A 27,694-nucleotide genomic window follows, 5' to 3' on the forward strand; every position below is an offset into this window, starting at 1 on the left:
CCAGACTTTTAGCGCTGATCTCATTCACTTCATCAATTAGGAAGTGGACTCTCGTTCGTCTCTTTGTTCTAGCAGCTTAGTCTGGTCAGTTGGACATACACCAATCAAACATCCATAAACTAAAATCCGCTGTGCACACCCACGGGACCCATCCCTCTCTGCCATACTCAGATCAGGGCTTATGTTACTGGAACTATTTCTATCATCTGTCCACCCATATACATTGTATTAACATCTAAATATTGAACCTTTGGAATATGTGATATCTTCTGAATGCTTTTATATCCGTGAGTAACGGTACACGCAGCCACTGTTATTTGAAACTCAACACGTTGCCTCAACATTGCCAATTGCAGCTAATATTAGTGGACACATTATTTCCTCTATATATACAAGGAGGACTACTCATCTCAGATTGCTCTTTTTCTACTTTATCCAATTTTACAGGCCACTATAAGCTGTAGGTTTTTGAATATGTTTGGTTATTTATTGTTTTTTATTATATTTTATACTTTTTACTGTACTTGAATAAATATTGACAGTCAATTGTAAAAGGAATGTGACTATCATTGTTTCTTACCAAATAGGAGTGCAGTCACTATTTTCTTCTTTGGTTACTTCAAGGACAAGACTGATAAGAATAGACTTAAAATGGTATCTTTCTTGATAAGCAATCAGCTCAATTCCTTCCCGACATCTTCATTTGACCCCACAAATGAAGTTGAAGTATCTACTCTATTCTTATCTTCTTACTCTATCACCTGTCCTCTTGATCCTATACCCTCACAAATCAGTAGATCCCTGTCTCCTGTGCTCATTTCACCTCTTCTAAAACCTATAATCTCTCTCTCTCACTACTGGCATCTTTCCATCATTATTCAAGCACACAGGTACTTCTCCTATTCTTAAATAACAAACTTCTGCCCCATACTCTCTCTCAAATTACTGTCTCATCTTTTAGCTCCCATGCCCCTCCAAGCTTCTCAAGAGAATTGCCTACACTCGCCTCACACGCTTTCTTTTCTCACACAATTAAGCTCGCTGTCTAGGTGTGATCCTTAACTCAGAACTATCCTTTGTTCCCAACAATGACATGGATATCTAAGTCCTGTTATATATCTAAAAAAAATTTCCAGAATATGCACATATCCTGAATCAGATTCTCGCCCCTACAATATATTTTGCATGCAGCAGCTAGGTTGATTTTCCCTGCAAATTGTTCTTTCTCTGCTGAACTACTCTGTCAGTCTCTACATTGGATGCCTGTTTGTCACTGAATCCAATATACAAAACTTCTTGTACTGGTGGTCCATAAACTATTTAGCTTGTAGAAATCACTGAAAATTTGTAATTTCTGATTTTAAAGATTTTCTGTTTCCCGACATAAAGTAGTCAATTTTTGTTCTGGGCAAAACTTTGTGTAGCTAAGTTTTTTTTAAATAAAACAGCATGAGACAATTTTAAAAACAATAATTTTATAGCTGTTCATAACTGTAAAACAACATTTGGTACACATGTGGAGACAATAACACAACTGGAACACTTCAATACATTGGGCATATTCATTAAGTAAAGTAAATAAAAAAAGGAGTAAATTTGCACCTGGGCAAAATCATGTTGCATTGGAGGGGAGGTAAATTTAAAATGTGGGGACAGATTTAGTTGTGTTAAAATTCAAATTTAAATTTCAGTGTAAAGATAAAGCTATCAAGTATTTGTGTGCTACATGAAAAAACAGCCTGTATTTAAGTTATGTGAAAAATAATAAACTAATTTGCACCCCTTTCATTGTAAAATTGTTTGTCCAGTTTGAAAATGTACTTTTTTACCATAATTTCCTTAATGAATCAGCCCCAATATGTTTATATTCACCATAGTTATCACTTGTGCACTTACGTTAACAGTTTCCGGTAGGACTCTGAAGATTGTGTTAATGGTTGTGATAGCAATGTTACAAATGAGACATGCTGAAAGTAAAACACCTTCATTTATAAGTGAGACAATTTTCCTAATGTGAGTCTTCTTAGTATGAAAACACACATTGTTTATCAACCAAAACATAGGGACAAGTTTGCAAAAATCACATCAGACATGAAAAGAGACATTTTCATTACAAAATCATTCTGACTAAAAGAGTCATTAAAAAGAGTATTAAAAAGAGTGAATTTGTGTGATTTTAGAGTATTGCTATTGAAACTGTTGTGGACAATAATAAAATAGTTAACAATTTTGAGGAGTCTTGTACATAAAGGAAGAGTGTATACAGATCTAGAGGTATGTATTTGCCATGTAGGTGAAATGGAAGAAAAATTGAAAGAGACCAGGGGGTATATTTACTATGCGGCGGTTCTTCAAATGGCAATTTTATTAAAGACAAGACCCAATGGGCTTTGTCTTTAGTAAAAGTGCCGTTTTAAACAAATGACTTCAAAGCAACGGGAATCTGTGTTTCTACGGAACCACTGCATAGTTAATAGACCCCAAAAGGCTATTTAAAATGTAGTAAATCAATTTCTATACAAATCTATTTAACAAGCAACATTTTTAAAGAGCCATCAATAGGATATAATGCTGTGCACCTTCCTCAGTTCTGTGACCACATGTTTCTAGCTTTCAGTCAATCCAGGATTCCGTAAAAAAACTAAACAAAAGGACCACAAGGATCAACCTAATCCCAATATTTCACTAGATCTGAAGGTTTACAGGGAAGCTGGTTGTTCTCAGTCTGAGAAAAGACTTTTCACCTTCAGCCGTCTCTGTATGTTGGTAATCATTTCCTTGCTTATGCTGTGGTCCCAGTAATCTAACACTTGTTAGGGTGATTTGCAATATAGAAGGCTGCATGGTGTGCAGGGGACAAATGGAGTAAATTCCTTTGCAAGACCTGAAAATGCATAGAATGTTCACACAGGGAAATAACTCTATTGGAGTCAGGGTGCATTCAGTGAAATAACTCTAGTGTGACACAAAAACTAGCTACATACAAAATGATACAATGCGTATCATTCTGGATTAAACCTGTGAACATCCAAAACTCTATGATCAGTGCATTAGTAGTACCGGTATCCCGGGCAGGAACCATTGGAAATTGAAAACACTTTGCCCAATGAAATTTACAATCACAGCTGTAGTCTGTAAATGCTCTCAAATAAAATAAATGTAGTTTGCTATACCTGCACATTTTATAAACAGCTCTTACACTATATACAATATATAATTGACCAATAATGCTAATATATAACTAGAGCCATGTAGTAATACCTGTATAAACAGGATGTTCGATATATATATTTTGAATGCTATCTGAATTACCCAGCATTGCCCGGGTTTAAATCTTCAAGCTAATAAGTTAATAATAATAATAATAATAATAATAATAATAATAATAATAATATGTTAATAATAAGCTAATAATTTTAAAAATAATTACCAGCTAAGATTTCATCCAAATTCATCCAGTGGAAGGCCCAGAACAGGCTCCCTGTGTCAAAGTTCTACCCAGCATACACCAATGGAAGGCCCGACCAGAACCCTAACCCCCCCTAAATCCTATACAGTATCCAACTGGACCACCTCGCATTGGTTTTATCTCAATCGGTGCAGGGGTGATCAAATGCAGGCTCAGATCAAGCTCCCCGGGTCAAAGTTCTGCTCAGCGCACACCAATTGGAGGTCCAACCGGGACTCTAACTCCCTAAAACCTGGCCAGGACCAAACTGGACAACCTTGTGTTGGTTTAATCCCACTTGGTGCAAGGCTGTCCGAATGCAGGCTCGGAACAGGCTAACCGGGTCAAAATTCTGCCCTGCATACTACAAAGGGAGGTCCAACCATGACCTCAACCCCTGTAAGGAACTTACCTCTCCCCATTCCTTTTCTCGATCGCAGCCGCTGCTCCGTTCTTCAAGGCGGCGCATGGCTGCGGTCATGTGACATGCAGGCGGGGAATGAGAAATCCTTCCCCTATATCTTGCTTGCTCTGACACACTGCTTGTGTGTATCCTGTGCTACTCCTGGTGTTTCCTCCGTGTATGACTCCTGCCTTGTTTTGACCTCTTCTTCTGGATTATCCTGCTGACAATCTTTATATCTGACCCGGCGATTATTATTTGACTGCTCTGCTGTCTGTGTCCCCGTGTATCCGACCTGGCTGACATTCTGTGTATCCGACTCGGCTATTCATATTCGACTTCTCTACTGCCTGTGCCCTGTGTATCCGACCCAGGTGACATTCTGTGTATCGGACCTGGCTATTCTTATTGACTTCTCTGCTGCTCGTGCTCCAGTGTATCCAACCCGGCAACTCTCTATCTGTGGTATCGCTTCAGTGTATCCGACCCGGTGCTCCACTGAAACGTGTCTGTGCTGATCTATCTCAGCTAATTACCCTGCCCTGCTTTACCGATTCAGAGTCTGCTCCGGATCTCTCATCTACTAGTCTCTCACCTATTACGTCAGGGGGCTAACCTAGGGGCCGCACCTGTTGGCCTCGGCAGCAAAACCCATCCCGCCTTGCGTCCGCTAGACTCTGCGCCCTGGGAAGGCCTGTGTCAACTCTGACAAATAGGAGTCTCCCTTAGACGTAACAGTTTGCTCTGACACTACCAAGATGGACGGATCCGGTAACCCCTCTGCCAGGGAACTTTTGGAGCATCTTTGGAGCTCAGGTGGAAAAACAAGAGAAGAATCAGACCCAGCTACTACAATTTCCCCAGAGTATGTCTGTTCGTCTAGATACCCTTCAGAACACTCTAGCTTCACAGGTGGCTACACTACCCCCTCCACCCTCTCCTCCACAGACTTCTTCTTCTCAAGTATCTAGCTCTGTAGCTACTGCATCCTTGACTTCTTAGCTTTGGATTCCTAATCCTCCTAAATTTGATGGGGACCATAGAGCTAGACGTGACTTTCTAAACCAATGTGCCATTCAATTTGAATTACGGCCAGGGAATTTTTGGCAAGGACTCTCAGACCGCTTCAAAGACAAGTTGGCTGGTCATGAACTCCCTTCTTCTTTGGATGCGTTAAGTTAATTCTGTAACCAGATAGAAATACGTTTCCAGGAGCGCACTCAAGAATAGGAGATGTCCCACAGTTCAGGTTTCGTTTGGCTCCTCGCTTTCAGAGGCCGCTGGCACCTTTAGAGGAACCCATTCAATTGGGGAGAGCTCGTCTCTCTCAGGAGGAGAGAGAGAGAGAGAGAGGGGAACCAGGTCACCTCCTGAGTAATTGTTCCAAATCTGGAGAGGTCAGGTTAGGTGTTTTCGCTTCTTCTCCATCAGATTCCAGTTTTTCTATTTAGGCCCTCCTTCTATATGCTGACAATCAGTTATGTCTTCCTGCTCTCACTGATTCCGGAGCGGCAGGATATTTCATAAGTGCTGCTACTGTCACCAAATTATCCTTGCCTACACTTCCCCTGTATAATTCCATTGTTATTACTGCCATAGATGGTAGTCGCATAGTAGGAGGATCTATTATAAGACATACTATTAACCTGTCACTTCAGATTGGAGCATTGCATAAGGAGATAATTTCATTCCTGGTCATTCCTGAGGCTATTAATCCATTGGTACTAGGCCTTCCTTGGCTCAGACTTCATTCCCCACTCTGGATTAACATAAAGTTGAAGTACAGTACTTCCTTTGTTCTCTGATTGTCTCTCTTGATGTCTTCCAAAAGTAGGAAGGTCTTTGTCATGCGCCGTCTCCGCATTGACACTTGGTGCAGGAGACGGACGCCTGCACCTTCTCGACAGCCGCTTCCCGTTGCCTAGCAGTGGGACGCTCCTTGTTCCTTGCATGCAATGCGTGTGTGTGCTCTGTTCAGTCGCGTCCCGTTGCCTAGCAGTGGGACGCTCCTTGTTCCTTGCATGTAATGCGTGCGTATGCTCTGTTCAGTCACGTCCCGTTGCTGGGCAGCAGGACGCTATCTCTGCTCACCTGTCAGCGGTCAGTGTGTCTGAACGCCAAATTTCCATTACCCAATCAGGATGCACCTTAAGGTTTATAGAGCACCCTCTGACACATGTTGGGTGCCAGAGTATTGGATCACTCCAGCTTCAGCGCTTCCTGAACTTCTGATCCAGTGTTCTTCAGTTCTCACTCGGCTTCCTGTTACTATTCTCCTGTGTTTCATTTTGGCACCTTGCTGCCCGGCTGGTTTGACTATTTGGCTTGTATTGACTTTTCTCTGCAACCTCCCTGTGTACCGCACCGCTTGTTTGGTTTTGATCTGGACTGCCTAACTACGCCTGTCCACTACTGTCTTTACACCGGTGACTGTCTTGGAGAACCGTGACCTGCGTATCCTCTGCAGTTAAACCCAAACTCCCTTGCGGGGGTCCCTGGTGAATACCGGGGGTACGTTAGATTCTGCACCTCCCTGTTCAGTTGCGCTAATACCGGTTAGCGGACATCTCTGTAAGTCCGTGACAGTATACTCTGGCCATATGAGTGGAAAGGCGAACCCTCAGCTTGAAAACTTCTGCTCCACTTAGCCCAGAGGGTGGTTCAGCAAGACTCCAATTAGGCACAACTCTTGCAATGTCTTCAAGGGGTTATTTCTCGTTTAGACGCCCTCCAGGGGTCTCTTCCAGCAAGCCAAGCTTCCTTAGCAGTAATGGTTTTCTGTGCAGCCACAACATCTATTGCTAGCACCTCTGGTTCCAGAAGCCTACATATTCCACCGCCGGAGGAATAGGATGGCAATCCTAAGAATTGCCGTGGGTTCCTTAACCAGTGCGCTATTGAGTTTGAACTTGCCCCGGAAAATTTTGCCTCCGAAAGGGCCAAAGCAGCTTATATAATTTCCCTTCTCTCTGGTCAAGCCTTGGCCTGGGCTTCTCGCCTCTGGGAATGGGATGATCCTACGCTCCGAGATTCTTCTACCTTCATTAAGAATTTTTGGAGGGTCTTTGATGAGCCCGCCCGTATTTCCTCCGCCGCTTCTGGCCTATTAGCTCTCTGTCAAGGATCACTCACTGCTGGGCAGTATGCCTTGCAGTTTCGCACCTTGGCTTCAGAACTCCACCGGAACAACGAGGCCCTGATAGCCACCTTTTGGCAGGGGTTAAATCAAGGATGATATGGCCTCCCGTGAGCTCCCGTATGATCTTGATGACTTAGTCTCTCTGTGTGTTAAGGTGGACATCCGCCACAGGGAACAAAGTCAAGAACGCGAACGGACCCGGCGCTCCTTCCCTCACCTGGCGCCTCAGTTCCAAACTCCAGCAATTCCTCGGGAGGAATCCATGCACCCTGGCCGCTCTCGCCTTTCCCAGGAGAAGCGTGACAGACGCATCATCTTGGCCTTTATTGTGGGGACTCATGTCACCTTCACTCCTCATGCTCCAAGAGGCCGGGAAACGCCACATCCTAGGCGATGACAGGAGGGTCATCCTAGGATCCGAGTCCCTCACTCCCTACTTCTTGAGAGATTCTGAATTTCTGATGCCTATTGCGCTATTTTCTCCAGATGGCCCCCAGCAATTTACAGCTTTTGTAGACTCTGGATCCGCTGGGAACTTAATTTCTGCTGAGTTGGCTTCCAAGCTTCATCTCTCCATCCTTCCATTGCCACAGCCTCTGGCACTGATCACGATTAATGGTAATCGTATGAACAACGTTTCCATCGACCGCACTACCAGTCCCTTACGGCTGGTGGTAGGAGCACTTCACTCTGAGTGGATAAGTTTCCTGATTCTTCCTCAGTCCGTCAATCCTGTAAATCTGGGACTTCCCTGGCTTAAAGCTCAAAATCCGTTTGATTGGTCTTGTGCCCAAGTCATTTCTTGGGGGTCCACCTGCAAACAGCATTGACTGCTGTACATCCTCCTAAGGCTTCAATGTCATGTCTAGCCTCTACTCTGTAGCCTGCTCTTCCTGAGGTCTATGCCGAGTTTGTAGATGTATTTAGCAAAGTTGCAGCCGAGTCCCTGCCTCCTCATCGACCCTGAGATTGCCCCATTGACTTTGTACCCAACAAGTGCATCCCTAGGGGTAGAGTTTTACCCCTATCTCTCCCTGAGACACAAGCTATGTTTGAATACGTCTCTGAAAATCTTGAACATGGTTTTATCCGCAAGTCTTCTTCACCGGCGGATGCAGGGTTCTTTTTTGTCAAAAAGAAAGACTGTACCCTAAGACCACGCACTGACTACCGGAAGCTGAATGCTATTATGGTGATAAACCATTACCTGTTACCCCTCATATCAGAACTCTTTGATCAGATCCGTGGAGCACAGATTTTCACCAAACTGGAGGGACCTAAAACCTTATCCACATTCGCCAAGGTGATGAGTGGAAAACCACCTTCAATATGAGCATTATGAGTACCTCGTGATGCCCTTTGGGCTTTTTAATGCCCCTGTGGTTTTTCAATAATTCATCAACGAAATCTCCAGAGATCTTTTTTATCAATCTGTAGTGCTCTACCTTGATGATATCTTGAACATCACCTCTCATCGAGATCAAGTCAAAGAAGTTCTGTTTCGCCTCTGTACCAGTCACCTATTTTGCAATTGGGAGAAGTGCCTTTTTGATCAACGTCAGGTCTCCTCGGGTATATAATCTCTGGCATGAGTTTTCAAATGGATTCTAAAAAGGTAGAATCTATCCTTATTTGGCCTCAATCCTCCTTCCTAAACGATGATAATCGTTTTCAGGATGCTGATAAATCCGACAGACTTGAGTCCTACAAAACAAAACCGATTCATGAAAAATACGACTACAATCTAAACAAACTTACCTGAACACCGAATGTGCATCTTTCCGAAGGAACCGCCATGCTGACAGCCAGGGATTCCGAATACACAGGACTCTGGCACTTCAGTTTAACGTCATTGCGACTGACATCAATGTTCATTTAAAGTGGCATTGTGTGAAACCCGCAGGCTAAGTGTTTAAACAGTTGTATTTTTCACAAAACGGTTTTCCTTTGCAGGACTCAAAACTGTCGGATTTGTCAGCATCGTGAAAACGTACCCAACCCGGCCTAAAGGCTGCTCAGCGTTTTATTGGATTCTGCAACTAATACCGGCAATTCATTAAAAACTTCTTTTCATTGATCTCGCCCATCACGTCACCTACCCGTAAAGGTGGACTAGCCAAAAACTGGTCTCAGGAGGCAATTTTGGCCTTCAAAGTTCTTAAGGAAACTTTCGCCACCACTCCAGTCTTGAGACAGCCTGACCAACTTCAATCGTTCTTTCTAGTGGTTGATGCTTCCTCGATGGGTGTGGGAGCAGTTCTCTCTCAGAAGAATTCTATTGGCACCTTCTCTCCATATGGCTTTTTTTACAGGAAAAGAAAGCCATATGAAGGCCAACTATAGCATCGGGGAAAAGGAGCTCCTGGCCATCAAGATAGCCTTAGAAGAATGGCGGTACCTGCTTGAAGGTGCTCTCCATCATATCACAGTATTCACAGATAATAAGAACCCCACCTATCTGGAATCTACTCAGTACCTTAACTCTCGTCAGGCCCACTGGTCACTTTTTTTTCTAGATTCCAGTTGATCCTGACTTATCCTGCTGGGTCATAAAAATCCAGGGCCGCTGCAATTTCCATGTCTTTGATCCTTCGGATTCTTGCCAGCCAGACTTTAGACCTATCATCAGTCCTCTGAAGATTCTGGCCTTGAATAAATCCTCAGTTAAGACACCCTCTGTTGGATGCTCTTTTGTGGAGACCCATCTCTGTCTCATCCTTGAGTGCTGACGTTCACAAGTACGTTGCAGCTTGCAGAGTATGTGCTCGTCACAAGACACCCAGGCGTCCACAAGCCAGGCTCCTTCTTCCGCTCCCGGTTCCAGACTCACCTTGGGCAAGCATCAGCATGGATTTTATTACTGACCTCCCCAAAAGTCATGACTTCAATACTATTTGGGTGGTTGTCGATCGTTTCTCCAAATGGGCACATTTTATCCCTCTCAAGAAATTGACATCTGCTGCTGGTCTATTCACTCTTTTCATTAAGAATATTATTTGAATCCATGGTTGCCCTGTTGAGATCATCTCCGACAGTGGTGTACAATTCATTTCAAGATTCTGGAGATCCTTTTGCAACAATCTAGGAATTAAGCTAAAATTCTCCTCGGGATACCCCTAGACCAATGGTAAGACTGAACGGTTCACCCAGGATTTGGAGACGTTCCTCCGTTGTTATTGCTCTGATCACCTATCCTCCTGGAGTAATTATATACCTTTGGCAGAGTTTTCACATAATATCCATCAACATGAATCATCTGGAACATCTCCCTTCTTTACCATCTTTGGCAGACATCCCATACTTCCCACCTCTACAGAAGCTCCCAGTGCATCAATACCTGCAGCTCAAGTGATGGTCAGTGACTTTTCAAAGATTTGGAATCAGGTACTATTAAACTAATTTTATTGTTTTCAAATAAGCATTGTCTAAACGATGTCTTGTGTTTCCAAAGCATAAAATAATTTATTTTAGCAGATGCAAAATTTAGCAGTTCAATACATAATTATAATACAGTACAGCCAATACCAAAAGATACATACATACCCCGCCCGCATGTGCTCGCTAAGCTGCGCTCAACTGGTACCAGTTTACAGTACTTCACACCAGAATACTGCTGTGGTCAGAGAAGACTGGGCTAATTCCAGCTAGAGCTGTATTATATACACTCAGTGTTACAGTGAAAACAATGCAGGTGGTGTGGCTTGCTTCTATTGGTCCAGTGTGCTGCAGGTCATAGGCCAGTTCAAACCAAAATATCCAAAGGTGGGGGTCATCTCTCCAGGGGTTGTGCTCTGACTTTCTTCGCCAAGACTACAGTTTCAACTAGTCTATTATAATTTTACAGTTGGTATCACTCTGATCATTTATTCCCTAACATCAATAACTAGAGTATGCAATGTGCGATCTCTTCGGCCAATGAACTGGACAACTGCTGATGAATAGGGGATTAAAATGATGCTAAACATGACACAGTTCCTGCAACCTGAACCTCAAATAACACTAAAGTGTACATATAATCATAATATATAAACTAATAATAAAATAAATACTATCTGCTCATAAATCACTGTAGAACGCAACTAATATGAATATGAAATATATAAATAAGTAAATGTTAGAGTGCGAGTGTGTGCGTGCATTTTTTACCACGCGATCGTGCTATGCCACGTGTTACGTGGCATACTGATCGCAATCGCATGGCAAAACAATATTAACCAATATACTTTTGTTCATCCAATTATACGACTTCGACAGGTACGATCTAAACTCTTACAGTCCTTGGAACGGCATAAACACTTTGCTGATCGTCACCGTAGAAATATTCCAGTTCTTCACGTTGGAGACAAGATGTGGCTGTCTATGCGTAATTTCAGACTCAAGCTATCTTTAATGAAATTCGTCCCCGATATATTAGGCCCTTCCACATTTCTCATATTATTAATGCGTTTACCTATAAGCTCCATCTACCTCCTTCACTCCATGTGCATAATTCATTTCATATTTCCTTATTAAAACCATTGGTTCTTAATGAATTCTCCAAACCTTTAGCCTCCTCCTCCTCCCATCAAGAAGGCATTGAGCGATGAATATGAGATTGAACGTATCTTAAAATCTCGATCCATTCGTGGTAAGATTCATCCACTGGAAGGCTTATGTCCCTGAAGAAAGGTCCTGGATGGATAAGAAAGACCTACATGCCCCCCATCTGCTGTCAAAGTTTTTGAAGAATCATATTTCTAGCGCTTCTTCTTCAGAGGTGGGGGGTACTGTCAGGCGCCGTCTCCACACTGACACTTGGTGCAGGAGACGGACGCCTGCACTTTCTCGACAGCCACGTCCCACTGCCTAGCAGCGGGACGCTCCTTGTTCCTTGCACACAACGTGTGCACATGCTCTGTTCAGCCGCGTCCTGTTGCTGGGCTGCTCACCTGTCAGCGATCAGCGTGTTTGACCACCAAATCTCCATCACTCAATCAGGATGCACCTTATGGTTTATAAAGCACCCTCTGACACATGTTGGGTGCCAGAATATTGGTTCACTCCTGCTCCAGCGCTTCCTGAACTACTGATCCGATGTTCTTCAGTTCTGACTCAGCTTCCTGTTACTATTCTCCTGTGTTTCATTTTGGTACATCGCTACCCGGCTAGTTTGACTATTTGGCTTGTCCTGACTTCTCTCTGGTACTTCCCTGTGTACTACACCGTTTGTTTGGCTTTGACCTGGACTGATTACGCCTGTCTACTACTAACTGTGACCTACATACCCTCTGCAGCTAAGCCCAAACTCCCTTGCAGGGGCAACTGGTGAATACCGGGGATACGTTAGATTCCGCACCTCCCTGTTCAGTTGCGCTAATACTGGTTAGCGGCCATCTCTGTAATTCTGTGAAAGCCTTTGTATCAAAGGTATCTTCTAATATTCCTCCGCAATACAGTTCATTTTCAGATGTATTCTGTGAAAAGGAGGCTTCCAAGTTACCTCCCCACAGACACTGGGACTGCTGCATTGAACTATAGCTGAATAAGATGCCACCTCGAGGGCTAGTCTACCCGCTGTTTTTATCTGAATCACAGTCCATGTCCGCTTATATTGAAGATAACCTTAAGCGGGGTTTCATTAGGAAATCTACCTCGCCTGCTTGGGCCGGCTCCTTCTTTGCTAAGAAAAAAGGATGGTGGTCTCCGTTCTTGTATTGACTACAGAGGACTTAATGCTATTACTGTAAAGAATAAATATCCCCTACCACTAATCTCTTAGTTGTTTGACAGAATTAAAGGGGCTTGTTTTTTCCAAGCTGGATCTCAGAAGTGCTTATAATTTAATCCTTATCAAGCAGGGAGACGAATGGAAGACGGCATTTTACACTCATGATGGACAGTTTGAGTATTTGGTTATGCCTTTTGGGCTGTGCAATGTTCCCGCGGTGTTCCAAAATTTTATCAATGAGATTTTTTGAGATGTTCTTTACCAATTTGTGGTAATATACTTGGATGACATCCTTATATTCTTTTCTGTTATAACTTACCATCGGAAGCATGTCTCCTTAGTTCTTGATTGGCTCCGATCAAGTTAAATTTTCCATCTGCTTATCATCCCCAAACTAACGGCCTGACTGAACGAACCAATCAGGAGCTCGAGACATTCCTCAGATGCTACATTTCAGCCAAACATGATGATTGGGTTGATCTGTTACCTTGGGCAGAATGCGCCCATTATAATCATTGTCATGACTCCACTTCGGCCTCTTCTTTCTTTGCTCTTCAGGGATTTCATCCTAAACTCGCCCCATTTCATGACTTACCTGCATCTGGAGTTCCTGCTGTGGATTCTCTTTTACTAAATTTCTCATCTAGGTTGTCCCAAATCAAACGCACACTGTTTCATTCTTCTACCTTAAGTATAAAATCTTGTCTGCTAGGAATCTTCGCTTCAGGTTCCATCTAGGAAATTCGCTCCTCGTTTCATTGGCCCCTTCAAAATCTCTGAAGTCATTAACCCGGTAGCCTTTAGATGAGTATTACCTCCCACTTTGAAGATTCCTAACGTGTTCCATGTGTCCCTTCTGAAGCCACTTGTCATTAATAAGTTTTCTTCTTGTAAGTAGCCGCCTGCAGCGCTCTCCATACAAGATCAGGAGTACGAAATTAACAAAATCCTTAACTCGCATTTCCAGAGGTTCATTGCAATTCCTGTTCAATTGGAAAGGTTATGGATGGGAGGAGCGCTCCTGGATTTCCGCTAGAGACCTTCATGGCCCTGATCTTTTAAAAATCTTTCATAAGAAATTTCCACTCAAACCTTATAGGGCGTCCGAAGTCCACCACTAAGCTGGGGGGGATATTGTAAGGACCTTACTTCTCCTCATGCCTGTTCTCAATCGCAGCTGCTGCGCCATTATTCTGGGCGGCACGCGGCTGCGGTCAGGTGACATGCAGGTGGGAAATTTGAAATCCTTCCCCTATATCTTGCTCGTTCTGACACACTGCCTTTATCAGAGCAAAGAAGTTACAGCTTGACGTCTGGCTCTTGCCCTCTGTGCATCCTGTGCTACTCCTGGTGTTTCCTCCGTCTATGACCTCTGCCTTGTTTTGATCTCTGGTTCTGGATTATGCTGCTGACATCCTGTTCATCCGACCCGGTTATTCTTATTTGCTGTCTGTGCCCCTGTGTATCCGACCCGGCTGACATTCTGTGTATCCGACCCGGCTATTCTTATTGACTTCTCTGCAGCAGAGCCCCATGTAAATGGTGTACAATCCTATATATCCCTGGGTTTATCATTACTAACTCACAGTGATGTGTAGCAGCTCTTCTAAGAGCTTTGTATGAGCAATAAACACCACTCCTCCTATAAGAACCTACACGTTGAATATTATCTACTGTAGTCCGGTGACCTCCAGATAAGAGCTAACCATCTAATCTGGGTGTCCTGTCTTGAATCCTGCACCCTGAGTGCACACTGCTACCCTGCAGACCTCATCCTTAGTAAGTGGTCTGTAGATTTAGTCACAATGACCAGCATAGAGGTGCAGCTGCAGCTACATGCAACACCCAGAAGTATGTAGCTCCATGTGCCGTTGAAACAGCCTGGTGGTTGCAGTACTTGCTCTGGTGCGCAGCTGGCAGTTGCAGAGTGTCTAGTAGCTGTGTCACATCAATAGGTGTGGTCAGTAATGGCAGGTTACTAATTGCTATAAGATCTCCAAGCCAAATAGGAAAAACCTCTGGCAGCAGAGGGCAATGTGGCAAAGTAAGCGCAGCCTTGCACAGAAGCCTCTGGCTTTTAGACTAAGAGTGAAATATCCCCTGTGTTTAATATTTCTGATAAGGTACTACTTTACTAACTGGGGAGTGTATGACTGATTCCCAATCTGCGAATGCAGAGTTGGTCTCATTTTCCTAAGAGTGATTTGCTGACTGAACTGAGATAGATGAACAGATGTGTTTTGATCCTGTTTTTGAATACTTCTAGGGAGCATGTTTATCCAATTTTATAGGGTTTCAGAGTATGTGTGCTGCATGGCAAAAGAGTCAAGCTCCAAAGCATTTTCAGTGGCTTTGAGTACCTTTAGTATTACTGTCCCTTGGTATTGAAGGAAGTGAGAGGTAGTATGAGGTGTCAGAAGGTCAGACAGCCAATACATCATCATCTACATCAGATATTTATATAGCGCCACTAATTCCACAGCGCTGTACAGAGAAATCACTGACATCAATTCATGGGCCTGCTTATCTTTTTCTGTTGGTTAGATACACTTTTTTATCTGTATCTGAAGAGTCTTCTCTTCTGGGAGTTAGGGAATGGATGCACACATGCTTGTACCCACCAGCAGTGTGGATGACATATAAATTCACCCTCTGAAAAAAGAAAAATGTTATGTTACAGTTACTCTTAGTATGCTCTTTAGCAGAGTATATCTAATCAAAGATTGAACCAAATAAGCCCAATAAAAATCACTTGCAATTCTAAAGAAAACATATAGCACAGGTGCAGTCCATAGTAAATAATCCAAGGGATACAAAACAGAGCAAAGATGGTTTCAAAATAAATAGAAAAAAAAATTTTTTTTTTGTAATAATAATATAGTTACTTTTTACATCTTTTAACCAATGTTAAAATATAGTCAGACATTTGGATTTCCAAAATAGACCCCTTGAGTGTATTATGTCTGCTTAAGTTAAAAACAGTCAAAACAAATCCTCATTTTTACAGGCAGCCAGTATAGCGAGCAAAACTCTAGTGTGATATAGTAATAAAGAGAGTGATTGGGTAGCAATCTGTCTGCTGCATTTTGCAATCAGTGCGACTCTATCTGAAAAGTCTTCATAAATGGTATTGTACTAACTAGATGCAAGGTATGAAATTATCCATCTTCCACTGAAATCAAATGTATCATTGTAGTGGTATTCCTAAAATGATGTGATGATACCCAGGAGAAAATCCTGATACCAAATTTCATCTGGTATTCCCTCTGTGGTATCTGAGTGGTAACCTGGCCTAACTGGACCCCTTATAGAGAAGTACGGAACAGAGGGACTTGACACCAACTCGTGGTAGGAATCCTAGCTCAAACAGAGATGGATGCAAAATAAACCATGCATATATTTTCTTTTTACCTCTAGGAGGTTCACAGAAATTGGCACAGCAATCCCTCTAAAGAGTAAAAGTGACAGACAAGGGAAACAGAAAGCAGCTGAGTAATTTGACAGATTCTTAGCTCCCTCCTGGAACTCAAGCTTGCAAGAGTCATATAAAGGCAATCCAGCAGTCTAATACTCCCACAGGCTTTACATATACCAGGGTTTGTATCCCCCACATTGTCACTAATGGCAGGCAGCCCCAGGCACTAGAGCATCCTTGCTTTTGGTAGCCTACACCAGCTACCTAGATCCGATAGAAACAGCATGGCAGGGACCCCTCTCACAAGGATCAGCCAGAGGGGAACTTCAATCACCAGCCTCAGCTTACTCAATATCTCCTGAGCCCTCCCTGGACATACTCTTTTATCCCCAATGATATTTCTATAATCTAGATGTGGGTCAGCTCAGTTGGGGACCATGGGTCTTGGCCTACCATTAGCTAAGGCACTTAGAGATGAGATGAACAAAGAAAGGGCACGGTAAAAGGATCCCTCTCTGGACCCTCTACTGGGATGACTGATATCACTGGAATGGAGATCTGGGGGTAATTGTATCAAATAGCAATTTTTGAAAATAGCAGATATCCGGCAATTTTTCATGGTAAATTTAAAGCGGCAATAGCATTAAAGTGACGTTTTTGCCACATTAGTACATGCTCCTCAGCTGGAATAAGACTTTTTGTGGATCATACTAAATCCTTGCAATTCAATATTGTTAAAGGTGTCCCTGGGTGATTCCTAAACTTTGGCAGATCTGGTCTATCAGGGGATCAAGCTTCCTACTAGCTTGATCAATGAAGTGGTGTTAGCTTTGCTAATTTTAATCAGACCTTATGGCAATTACATATAACAAAAAGACACAAGATCACCATTTGCTGCTCTGGAGGAATTCAATTTTCCCTTATCTGACCTTTAAAATATTAATAGGTGGTCCGACAAGGGGTCTGAATAGGTGGAGAAACTTTTTGAAGATGTTGTAATTTCATCTACAAATTAATTTATCCCTTCCAACATGTTGCTTGGGTGTCTGAGACTGGCAGGTAAATTTAGCAGGCATTAGTGTATACTGTAATTATGTGGAAGAGGTCACTAGTTGGTTCCAAATTTTATAATACTCTGATTAGTTTATTTCCCTCTATTTCCAATAATGCACTACAGATATGACATAGATATAACATGGACTGTGCTTATGAGACAAAATGAGGATTAAAGAATTTGACCTGCTTACAGTGTATGGGGCCAGTTCAATTAGCTGTGAGGTTCTGCAGTAACCTCCCAGCTATGTTACTGTACAATGTTTTAGGTCATAAGCTCAGAAACATAGCTGGGAGGTTACTGTGGAACCTCGGATTATAAGTCTTGTTATACCTTCTGCAATTGCTAATATGTAATTTCTTCTGGTGAGTGCTTTTTAAAAATTGAGATAAAAGTTGGGGGTTCCTGTCTTGTATTCTTCTATGTGCTGCCATGTTGTCCTTATCAGCAGACATGTGTTCCATACTAAGGACTCTTTTGTCTACACAGCAAGATCAGTGTACCTTTAGTCTAATTGCACTTCAATTGCACCCCACTTGTACCTTTACTGAACCCACACTCCACTGTTTCCAACAAATGCTGTTTACATAGGTATTTAATCCCGTCTGCTTTAAATCAACCTCCTTACTTGCTGTTTTTCTATGAAACCAATAGTCAGTGGTTTCTGTTTTTTTTTTCAAAACAATGCATTTTTATTACAAGCATATTTTTGTTCCAACCAATACTTTTTGACAGCTCAGATATAAATGTCCGACTCACTGCTATAAATATGCACCAAAGCAGAGCCTGCTCCTCTGAAGGGAAAATGATTTCTTTTGAAGAAGCACATTTTTATTTGAATCAACCGATTCCTGAACTAATATAAATATACATCTGTACTTCCTGTATAAATGATGGATATTTTATTCCTCGAATCTCCCTGACTTGGATATATTTCCTATGTCGCGTGGAATGTTGGTTGAACCCAATTTGGGATAATAAACTTTACTTTGTTTTATTTGATTAACTTATTTTAATCATATAAAAGGGAGAGAGAGTTGAAAAATGGGTTGCATCAATCTAAAGTAAATCTAAAAAAATCTCAAACATATTTATAGGTCTCAATACTGTAAAAGAACTTAAGACATTTTACACTTTATGTATCTTTTACTTTTCCCTTTCAATGATAGTTTACTGACGTAGATCAATCTTCTGCTCTGCCTGTTATTAGTCTGTGTTAAGACAAAGCAGAGGAATTTACCCTAACAGCAAATCAGCATTATAGTTAAAATTTCAGACAGGAAACAACATTTACACAATATATCTGTTACATATATATATACATATGTGTGTGTGTGTGTGTGTGTGTGTGTGTATATATATATATATATATATATATATATATATATATATATATGTGCATAAATAATATATATATATATGTGTGTGAATATATATATATATATATATATATATATATATATATATTATTTATACACATGTATGTATGTGTGTGTGTGTATATATATATGTATATATATATATATATATATATATATATATATATGTGTATATATATATATATATATATATATATATATATATGTATGTGTATATATATATATATATATATATATATATATGTATGTGTGTATATATATATATATATATATATATATATATATATATATTGAAAACCATGAAGAAGTGAAAATTAGTTTGCTGGATCTACATGGGTAGATTTGTGTCATATCAGACAGATCTTGTGGCTATGCCGAACAATTGCATTACATGGGGCCCAATCAGTGGAACTTTAGCAGCATGTACAGCATAAAAATCAGTAGTATCCCAATCAGATTTTGAATGAGAATGCTAATTGTTTTAAAGTGACTACACATGGGCTGGTCCCAGGGGCAGGCTGGGCTGGTGGGCTAGGGGGCCTTTTCCTCCTCGTGCCGGTCTCATAGCGAACTACCTTGGGCTTAGTCACTGGGCTATCTGCATTTTTTTCCCATTAAAATAGGCTGCTGAGTTAAGTCTTGCCCCCTCGTCTAAACTTTGCCGGGCCCTCCCATGGCTGGTCCTAAAGATAGATCTAAGGGACAGGTTTAATGCCCAATTTGGTGACTCAGGTAGATGTATCCAAAATGATCAATTTGTGGCCACTGCCCAGCAGCACACAAGTGAAAATAAAATGGAAATCTGTAGGGCAGGGGAGTCACTGTACTTAAGAGCTCAGCCAGCAAATTAAAGACAAGATAAGAAAAGATTACTAGTATGAAGCCGCACAACAAACTCCTCTACTTACACATAAAGTTCATATGTACAGATTACAGACATTCACACATGCACATTCTGTAAGTATGCACACATCCATATAGGCATATTGTTATACCTCATCTACTAACTGGATGCTGTGAAAAAAACAATTACATTGAAAATATGTCCACAGTTCTGTTATTGAGTAATTGTGTGCTAAATTGAAACTGCTAATACAATTTCTTCTGCATCGTTGCTCCTAATGTACTGGGGATGTTTATCCCCTTCTCAATGACAGGAGATTCCAGGCTCTGAACCAGCTCTGTGGATGCCTTAGGGTCCAGAGTCATGTCGGTGGATTGAGTAAATCAGCATACAGAGACCCCAAGCTATTAAGTCCTCTGGGAGACATATGTACATGGTGGGCTCAACAGAGTGCTGCTTTACTAATTACATGTACTAGTCTGTGCTTTCAGGAGAGGTAACTACCTCCTGACTGCGGGAAGGAATGATGCAAGCTCTATGCAATGCGCAAGATGAAAAAAAAAAAAGAGATGTCTAACCATATGTTAACTCGGTTCAAAAAACATGGAATTAAGTGTTCTTTTATTTTGCTATCTCAGCTAATGCATAGTGTATTTATGTTTTAAACAGATGTAAAAACACACACAATGTGGATCAACTGACTTGATAGCTGTGCGCTGGCATCTGATCTGATTGAATGCTTTCATTAAAACTCTACTATTTTATCAATAGATCAGCCCCCTATGGAGTAAAAGAATAGCAAATAGTGTGCACACATAACATATATAGGTTACAATCTACATTTTCATGAGGCTAGGTACACACTACATTGATTTCAGCCAATTATCGGGCCAATCACCCAACAAACAAGTGTTCAGCCCGATATTGCATTAGTGTGTATACTTAGACGACGATCGAGAGTCGTTCCAAAGCACCGACCATCGTTGGCTTTGATTGCTCAGCAGAACTATAAATCTTGTTCAGCTATGGAAAGACATCCTTCCAATCCTGCAGTGTGTATGCACTCACGATCAGGATCTTCATAGAGTTTAGACTATTTTGTATAGTGTGTACGCAAGAATAGGCATGCTGATTCGGATTCTTTTTTTTCCCAGTGATTAGTAAAATCGTTATAGATAACACATTGGTCAGAAAATTCTGTAGTGTGTACCCAACCTAAGTAGATGTTTTATGTCAGTGTTTCCCAACTCCAGTCCTCAGGGACCCCTAACAGTGCATATTTTTCATATCTCTTTGCTGGAGCACAGGTGTATTCATTACTAACTAACACATTTTGAAAGATCCACAGGTGGTCCTAATTATTTCACTTGTGACCTGGAAAATCTGCACTGTTAGGGGTCCCTGAGGACTGGAGTTGGGAAACACTGTTTTAGGTGATACATAGCAGAATTTGTACTGGGAATGATAATGATCAGTGGAGCAGAGTGATTTGAGAGATGGTGCGAAATCCTGGTGATACAATCTTCAAGTTCCACTTTTGCTTCACCATTCCACAGAATACTGGTGTGCACTGCATTTGCAAATTTGTATTATTACTGAATTTATAGTTTTAAAATAAAGCTGGGATGGAGACGCTTAAGTCATTCTGCTGTGTGATGTGGTACGGATAGGACTGGCAACACTTAATGCCAAATTATGCCAAACACAGAATGAGGAAAATAGTTTGCGGAACTGTTTTGAAAATTCTGCTCACCTCTAATTTAGATGCACATTCAGGCATATTACTGTCCATATGTCAAGTTCCATATGAAACATCTAATGTCAAGAGAAGTCTGTCCATCATCTTAAACAAATAGTTGTCTATCTCACAATCAACCTCATCAAGTTGAATACATGAATTAAATAAATCAGCTTTAGTAATACAACATGACCTTTTTAGCAATGTAAAGGACTTCCTTTACTGATACTATTATAAGATAGGTTACATCATACAACAGATATAATGGGCCTGTTCATTGGGGCACGTATCTGCCAATTTTGAGCATATTGTATGCAAAACCACTCTGTGCATGCCCAGAACAGAGAGATACGAGCGAGAAACAGATAGATACAGTTGTGCACGCAAGCAATGTCCATGTGAAAACGAGCTTAAGGAGCACTTACAACTGCTTACGACTATGGGGAGTGAACTGGTCAGGAAGGGGCGAGTTGCAATATTCGTTGCACAATAGGTGCGTGTCAACCTCAAGCGCATGCAACCATGTCCAAATCAAGCTCTACGGCTCTGAAAGTACTGTTGTTTCTGCCGTATCTCTTACACCAGCTCTAGGACTAGTCTAAGTCCCGATCAATAATGATAACAGTCTTGTATGCATGATGTAGGATGAGTTTGCAATCACGAGCAACTGTAAAATGTATTTTTATGTCCAGTAGACATTAACCGCATTCTAATAAATGTATTTCATGAAAAAAAAATGAAACTGTTTTATCATTAATGCCTCTAGTATTATATCATGTGGCATTAATTCAATTTTTTTTTTCCCTGTGTGCTCTTTTTAGAATTTTTAATCCACATTCTTCAGTACATTCTGTAGTTTTTTTGTTTGGTGTATATTTAGACAAGGCTTCCAACATAGATTTATTTTTTAAAGATTTTTTTTTCTCCTCAAGCATATCTCTAATGAGCCTGATGAGGCCGCTTGTACCTTTGTACAAGTATGTTTTAACTCTTTTAGAGTACATACAAACTAAAAAGGTTAAAGCCTGATTCAGGCAGGATGTGTTATTAACTTACTTTTAATGTAATTGTTACAATTTGATATAAATGTCACTTTTAAAGTCTATTATTTAAACAACAGAGACTTGTTTTTGTGGATAATCAAATAAGTGTATTAGAAATAATAACAAACAAGTCAAATACCACACATCATATATAATAAAAATAAATAAGTAAATTATAGTCATTTTCTTTTCAGCTTGCCCGCGGCTGTGTGGTTTGCTATTGCACCTGGATTCTGGTTACCCATGATGTGGAAGACAGTGCAGAAGTAGCAGAGGTCATTGGGGCAGCAGAGAGTAGCTGGGCAAAGGGGGCTGGCGGGCAAGAAGTTTTGGGGACAGAAAAATGGATTTGGGTTGGAGAGGGTAGTGGGAAGCAGGTGAACAGTGGGAACTATAACAGGGGAAAATGGTGCATTAAGAGGCACAGGGTCTGGAGTGGGTAAATCGGTCCAATGGCTATTATAATTATTGGGTAAGAAGATTGGAAGTGACATAGTGGCAAAGCAGGTCATTGAAACACAAAAATATGTTGTCACAAAATGGCAGGGCTGAATAAGTTATCTCCCCAGGACATGCAGGTGCATTTTAATGTGATTTAATTCAGGTGCATTCACCAACGAATGCCAGTGTATAATTAACAAGGGGACAGGCATGCCCTTAATTGCTTGGACACAGACAATAATTAACAGGTGAGGCAGACATCTTACATACGGAATTGAAGAGATCCGCGAGTGACGTGCCTATGACCATACATGCACTGAGCACTAATCACAGTGCTTAATGTTGGAGAGTCATTCACTTGCAAACATGAGGGCTGCGACATTTGCCAGAGCAGAGCTCCGCATACTCACTGCCACCATGGATAATTTGTACTGGCCTATGGAGCGAGAAACATCATAAAGGAAGATAAGGTTTGTGCTTATTATTCTGTGAGGAGACGAGTAAGTCTTCAGCTGAACCGTAGGCTCTCTGTGGTACAGTTTTAGCGTCGCTGGAGTGATCTGCGGAGGCAGCAGCCCCTTCTATTACAGGATCTCAGGGCTGAGATTTGAAGAACTGAGTCCCCTAGTAATCGCAATTTAAAAATTTACTGGATAGCTTAACTTTAAAACTTGTTTTATGTAATGCTCTAACTGGTAATAGCCTTAATTTAGCTAAGTACAAGACCTTAAACAAATACCATCTGTAAAATATCTACCTCACCTGTCAGCTAATCTGTCATCAACCGTATCATGTAATAATGTTCTTTCTAAATCACTATGTGATTGATATTACTCTATCCATTGGTCAAGTCCATCTGTAATTGGTGTAGATTTTTGAATCTTTAAGCCACTCAATTGTCTTTGTGTGCAAATGCATATTTCACAATGTAACCTAAAATTATTTGGCTATCTCTATATGAGATAACATTTTAAAATAAGGTTATATGTCATATTTATTCCAACAGACTGTCTGACCCTACTCCATTGCAGAATTCTTTAGCAGCGGTGAGGAGATGGGGCCAGAGTGGAGTTCCAGAAGGAGTCCTAGGAGGAGGCCCATGAGAAGGAGGTCAGTGAAGAGGACACCCTTGAGGAGGACCGGGAGGAGGAGGAGTCCTAGGAGGAGGCCCATGAGAAGGAGGTCAGTGAGGAGGACACCCTTGAGGAGGACTGGGAGGAGGAGGAGTCCTAGGAGAAGGCCCATGAGAAGGAGGTCTGTGAAGAGCAGACCCTTGAGGAGAACCGGGAGGAGGAGGAGTCCTAGGAGGAGGCCCATGAGAAGGAGGTCAGTGAGGAGGACCGGGAGAAAGAGGAGTTGGAGGAGGAGGCTGTTGAAGAAATTAAGTATCTTGAGGCAAAACTTTAAGACATTTTGTGATGTTGGGGGGACCAGTGTAGTTTTCAGAAAGCCTTGATTTCACACATGGAACTTACCCTAGACCTTGGCAACGTTAGCCATTCCACAAGTTTTGGACATAATGTGCCTGATAAGTGTTCATTGTTAATCAATGTTAAACAGATGGGGGCGCTTTCATAGTGTATCAACCAATGTAAAAAATGTATTTCCTAAAACATACAATAGTGCACGTACCAGAGGTAAAAGTAATAAACAGCATATCAAGATCACAAGTCGGCGTACTCTCCTTTCTCCAAAACCGGGTTCATAACAGATTGCTCTCACAATCAGTATTCAGCGTCTACTCTCTCTACGCGTTTCACCTCAATGACTTCGTCAGGAGGGGTGTATATATATATTTGCAAACATTACAAATTATCAAAAAAAATTGAAAGAAATCACAATTTTTTTTAAAAAAAAATATAACAAAAATATTACAATCAGATGGAGATCTAAGAAATATATTATTTAAATTGATTTATTGGTACTTTATTTTGTTAGTTTTGTAATTTAAACAAAATATTGCTTCACATATTGGTGTGTCGTGTGTCCCCCCCCCAAAATGGAAATTAGAATTCATCTATATTGGTACCATAATGAAGGACATTTTGAACATAAACTAATATATTATAAACATGTGTCCCTTTCTACTGGATATTAACTCCCAGACATTTTTAGACATGATGAAGTTTCTGATACAGGTAAAAAAATATGACATCATCCACTATTAATGTAATGAATGAGGTAATCGTTTGCTTTCCACACATTATTATGGGCTCAAAGCCATTATGTCATTATCATCATATGGGATCCATTCACAACATGCAAAGTCAAAACCAAAAAACAAAAACAGGTGAGCCCCCCCAAAACAGCTGAAACAACTCTAGGGCTGCCAGTCTACAGTCTAAAAATCGTGTGCTAAACAGTGTGGCTTCACTTTAAGAACAAAGTTGTAATATACAGTGTCATTGAAATAAAGTAGATGATGAAAAATCTGCCCCTAAGAACACTACTGCAAAATAAACTCAAACATCTCTGTTTATAACAACACCAATGCTTAGCGTACTCTAATGTAAGTGAGCAGAAGAACACAACTCCATGGTCAGACGCAATAATACGCTGCAGAAATTTTACGTGACGTAAATGGCTTGCGACCGAACTCATCTAGTTGCGTATCTTGAGAACCGTTCCTTGCTGAATTCGGACGTCACAAATACATGCGCAAAAAAAGGAATGCAATATAAATATAAATTTAACAACTTATACAACTGTACCATCCAGATTCCCACAACTCCTATTTGTTTACTACTAAGCTAGCCATGCAACATAATTTTTAATCAGAAACTATTTTACTTTTGAATGCAGTTTTTCCTTCTTTCACTTTTATCTCCCAATGTCTATAATTACTAGACAACTAAAGTAAAAATAAATTGTGATATATAAAATTATTGTGGTGTTTTATTATGCTGCTGAGTATGAATCAGTTATTTATTTCAGCTCAGAAGTGAATGTATCTTTAAAATAGCAGTGACAGGAGGGTGAGGCTGAGGGGAGATTAAAAAAAAAAATAAAAACATAAAATAAAAGCAGGGCTCCTAACAGCAGCAAAAGATATCAGGACACTGAAATAAGCAGCAGCTGCTTGCAATAGATTGCGTGCAGAATGCATTAAATGGGAATCTTTGGCTGCCCAGTCAGACTGTCTGCAGAACAGTTATTAATCACCCATGTCACAATCCCTAATCCTATTCAATGAAAAAGAAAGGTGAGAGCCCACAGCCCCCGTCCCATGCAATTAGCATTGATTGTGCAGAGTGCAGAACTCGGCTTTGACAGAGACGAGTTAACAGAGTCTCTAGGAGAAATAACCCTTTTCTCAGACACTGTTGCAGGAACATATGCCCCGTGGTGTACAAGGCGAGAGGGCATTATTATACTAAAAGCTGGTTTTGTTCCCCCTACATCACTGGCTGCTCTTCTTTGCAGTTGAAGGGAGATAGGTCACATATGCTGGGTGCTGGCAAAGAGCAAGCCTTCCAATGAGGTAACATAACTCCGAAACAGTTCCTGCTACATCAATGTAGACGTTACAGAGCATCAACTTTTCAAACACCAAGTGGTCTCAAAATGACCATAAAATTACTACAAGACAGGCCTGTTTATTTTAATGCATTTTTCTACCGGCCCGCAGAGAATAGGATACTTTTTCTCTCAGTATCATGACTTAACAGCTAATTCTCCTACTCTTTAACCCCTGCAATACAATCTCACAAACTGTGCAATTTTTCCTGGTTTTCTGCCCTTGTGCATCTATAAGTGTGGGTCCTTTCCCTGGCATCCCCTTTCTCTTCACAGGCTGGCACCCCCACAATATCATACTGCTTCTTCATTTACCAAAGGTATTGACAAAACCCAGTTTGGTAACTATAAAGTCAGTGATATGAAAATATCATTACTTTGGGAAATTGATACAACATGATGACATGGTGGGAGGCAGACCCCAAATCAGCCTCCTCTCTGGCCAACAGGGAATGACTGGGCTGGAGGGCAGGGGGGCATCCGCCCCCAGGCCTGTCCCTTTATGGGCTTGCCCCAGGGACTAAATTTGCCAGCCCTCCCCTGCTGGCTAATATGTGAAACTAGGATGCAAAGGGTCAAACTTGTCTCCTTCTGCTGTACTGACACTCTAATGATTTCACTGAAGTTCAGCTGAGGTGCATAAATGGGCAGAGACAAGAGCATGAGGCAGCCCTTCAGTACCACGATCCCTGTTCAGTAGTCACTAGGGAGAACTTACCAGGTTATTACAGCAATAACTTGGGGTGTAGTAATGTAGCAAGGTTTGGATACTGGTCATCAGACATGGTTTTTTATTGTATACCGGTCAACAGGATGGCTCTGTAGTGTATAGCTTCACCAGACTAAGCTCTGCATTGTATTTTGGTCACAGAAATGGACTCAGTGTGACATACTAGTCACCTGAATGGGCTCTGCATTGTACAATAATCACCAGAATGAGCTCTGCATGTTATATTCTCTAATAGAATGAACTCTTCCTAGTATATTCTTCACTAGAATGGGTTTTGCATTGTATACAGGTCAGCAGAATGTGTACTCTACACTAGTGTGGTCTGCATTTTATTCTAGTTATCAGAATGGGCTCTCTGTTGTATGCTCTTTATTAGAATATGCTTTGCATTTTATACTGGTTATAAGAGGATTATCACATTGCATGATGGTCTGTAGAGCTGTATTTAGCTCTTAGTATACCAATTGCATTTGTTATATCTGGCTGTGTAAATTCATCTCTATACTCAATCTATGACAGGTAGACATCACTGATAAGGTTTTTTATAGATTCATTTGCGAGATCACATTAATAGACAGGTCTATAAAAACAATTGCACCAGAAAGTAAAATACCTTGGGGTAAATGTATCAAAGTGCGATTTTGCAACTCCAGCGATTTTCTCGGGAGAGTTGAAACTCGCCGATGTATGAAGCTGAGTTTTCATACAAAATCGCCAGAGTTCTGCTTCTGTCAAAATCGCTACTTGCAAAATCGCCAGAGATCAAACTCCCGACGGTTTGCCACTGCAGCTATACAGCTCTCAAATGTATGAAGCTGCGAGTTAGCAAACTCAGGA

Source organism: Mixophyes fleayi, chromosome 8, assembly GCF_038048845.1.
Source record: "Mixophyes fleayi isolate aMixFle1 chromosome 8, aMixFle1.hap1, whole genome shotgun sequence".
In the NCBI taxonomy this organism is placed as follows: domain Eukaryota; kingdom Metazoa; phylum Chordata; class Amphibia; order Anura; family Limnodynastidae; genus Mixophyes; species Mixophyes fleayi.